General features: G+C 43.9%; 1 pseudogene; it reads left to right on the plus strand.

The window, feature by feature from the left end:
• The first annotated feature begins 275 nt into the window (after positions 1–275).
• LOC114462183 (zinc finger CCHC domain-containing protein 8-like) lies at positions 276–2,419 on the plus strand (annotated as a pseudogene).
• Positions 2,420–3,238: the final 819 nt, after the last annotated feature.

The raw sequence follows: 3,238 nt of genomic DNA on the forward strand, positions 1-3,238 counted from the left end.
ATGTGCATTTACAGTGTACAAAGTTTAATAATGCGTGTTTTTAGACATTGGGACAGCAATGATGTCATTAAAATATAAGAATAGAACATGTGTGAGGAAACGTGTTCTTTCATCTCCATGGTGATCATGCAAAACAATCTTTCTACACACTCACCCTGTGGTAGAGTGACTTTCATCTTGACAGTACAACTTTGCAAATGATGGCGGTAAATACACCTATAACTGAGTGCAAACTTCCAATAAACCCCATAAAGAAGAAGAAGAAAGATTCACACATGGCGGAGGTTGAGTTTGGAGATTCTGAGCTTTTTGAGCAGCTCGATGATTTTACTGCTCCTGTGAATGCACACATCCACTTCACGGAAGATGAACCGGGGCAAAGAGATCCAAATGAGTCCCGAGACCGGCTGGAGGAGTGCGAAGACCACATCCAGAGGCTCACCGAGCAAAATAACCTCTTAAGGAAGAAGCTGAAGACGCTGATATGTCCCAGCGGGACCACGATTGATGACGTCAACACTGACGGTCCCCTCCTTCAGATTCTGTTTACCAACAACACTATTTCAAAGCAGTGCCGTCACGAAATCGAAGACTGTATCTGCAGCGTGATATTGAAGCACCAAAAACCAGGAAGCATGAAGACATCCTCCTTTCACATAAAACCTCAGCCTTCAGCCTTTGCTCTGGAAGAGGATTCTCAGCAGCAGGCGTCCAGCTCTGTCCAAACTACAACTGAAGCCTTTAAAGTGGTGGGGAGTGTGTTGTATTTCACTGACTTCTGTGTTGACAAACTTGGGCAGCCTTTGGTGAATGAAAATCCTCAGCTGACCGACGGTTGGGATGTCCCGACCTATTTAAAGGTTTTTAACCAAGTCATTGGAACGGATGGACAGGACGTGGAAGTAAAAGAGGAACGACCAAAGTTGATGTGTTTCAATTGTGGTTCTGTCAGTCATAAGCTCAGAGATTGTCCAAATCCTAAAGACGTGGCTGCAATTATTGATCGGAGAAAAAAGTTCTACCAGAGCATAAACCTGACGAGTAACCAGCGTTACCATGCTGACTTGGTGGAGGAGCGCTTTGCTAAATTTAAGCCTGGAGTCATGAGTGAGGAATTGTTAAGAGCTCTGGGAATTGACAACCACACTCTCCCTCCTCTGATCTATCGCATGAGGCAGCTTGGATATCCACCAGGATGGCTCAAGGAGGCCGAGATCGAAAACACTGGATTATCGTTGTATGACGGAAAAAGTCCAATGAACGGTAGTTCAACAAACGAGTCGCAAAACATTTCCTACGACATTTCCAAACTGGTGGACTTTCCTGGTTTCAATGTTGCTGCACCGCACAAAATGAAAGATGAGTTTATGCGTTACGGTTCGGTTCCAATACAGACCAACCACATGAAGGAAAACTATGCATCCTATTTGTCCACCTTTTCCTCGCCGCCAGGTGCAAGCTCCAAAAAGAGGAGACAAAAATCCGACTCGTCCCCGCAGCAGAAGAAGAAAGCGAAATATGACTCTGAACACAGCTCTGACATGGATATTGAATCAGATCCAGGTACATCATATGATCAACATAGTGACTTCCAGTTCCAGCCTCCACAGCCCCCTGGATCCTCCTGCTTCTCCTCACCTCCACCTTTACCATGGGGCACCCCCCCGTCCACACCCACACCTCCCCCGCTGCCCAAAGGCACACCACCAGTCACACCTAATGACGGCTCCCCAACTCTGCGGTCCAAGTACGTGGTAGTCAATGAGACGTCAGAAGAAACAGAGGATGAAATGACACTGGAGGAACTGGAAGAGCAGCGGAGGCTGATCTGGGCTGCTCTAAATAATGCAGATACGACCACTAGTAGTGACTGTGAGAACCTGTAATGGAAACGCCTGCACGAAGCTCATCAAGTGTTTTCACCCCAGCACAAATTGACTCAGAAATTGACGGTGAAGAGATGGTGGATACAGCGATACCAACAGAAAGCTTCAATGACTGGGGAAGTCCTGAGGTTTTGTCTCAAAATAGCCCATCTATCAAAGTGGAGGAGGACAGCCCTCAGAGCCCTAAATCTATCAAAGCTGAAAACTACAGCAATGGGACCCCCGCACCAATCAAATCCCTCAATGACACCCTGCAGAGTCCTGAGCCAATCAAACCACCAGAAGACCAACCCAAGAGCCCTGATCCAATGAAACTGCTCGATGACACCCCACAGAGTCCAGATTCAGATTTTTTTAAAGTTTGAGGTTGTGTTCCTCATCGCAGTAAATTTGCAGCTGGCATCGTTCCATTCGAGGACACGCCAGAGTTCACTGAAGTGGCCAAAGCCACAGGAACCTACCTGCGAATCAAAGACTTACTCAAACGCTCACCTCGAAGTTTGAAGAAGCAAAAGTTTCACATGTTGAGTTAGGGCAAAATGAAAACTACCGTAAAATAAAGGGTTTTTTTCTGTTCTTTTAATATCATTCTTTTTGTACAGTTTCTTAAGATGACACTGAAAAACAGATTCCAGTGTAGGAGGTCATGTCTATGACAGATACCGTACTGAGTACAGGAATTTACGACTGTTTGTTCTTCTCCCACTCCTCCTTGAAGCACATGGCAGAATCTTTCCCTTTGTGTTCTACTGTTCTCCAAGAATTAACAATTAAACATCCTAAAAGCGGACACAAATTTCTGATAAAAGTAAGAAATGTATTTTTCTATACTGTCACTAACTCTCTTTATTCACAGGAAATCAAGGACATGCTTAGAATAAGATCATATAATTGTTTTTACAGTTAAAGTGTTCCTAAAGCATATCTCTCATTAACTTTGCAAAAAGTATATCATGTTTGGTGCCAGAATAACCAGGAAAATATGATCTCTGCTTTTGTCTCGTTTTGAAAGTTATAATCTAACTGGTTTCTGAGTTATTCATATTTCTTGATCCAAAATGTTTCTCATTCATTCATTCCTTATCACACCTACATGATAGCCACAACCCACAAAACATCCAAAGCAATCTAACTGGCTCCCGAAAACACGTCGACCAATAGAATCGCCGAGACCACGATAAAACCGAAGCGCAAAATTCAAATCATTGGATTTTGGTGCTGGCCGCTAAGACGCCCATTGCAGTGTTATGTACGTCTTCTTTAATCTTTTATTTTCTTTGTAACAAAGTGTTTTCTTTCATTAGACCTTTTAACCGAGCTTACGGTCCCAGAGATAGCACCATTGGTTGAGA

The sequence above is a fragment of the Gouania willdenowi genome, chromosome 1 (genome assembly GCF_900634775.1).
Source record: "Gouania willdenowi chromosome 1, fGouWil2.1, whole genome shotgun sequence".
Classification (NCBI taxonomy): domain Eukaryota; kingdom Metazoa; phylum Chordata; class Actinopteri; order Blenniiformes; family Gobiesocidae; genus Gouania; species Gouania willdenowi.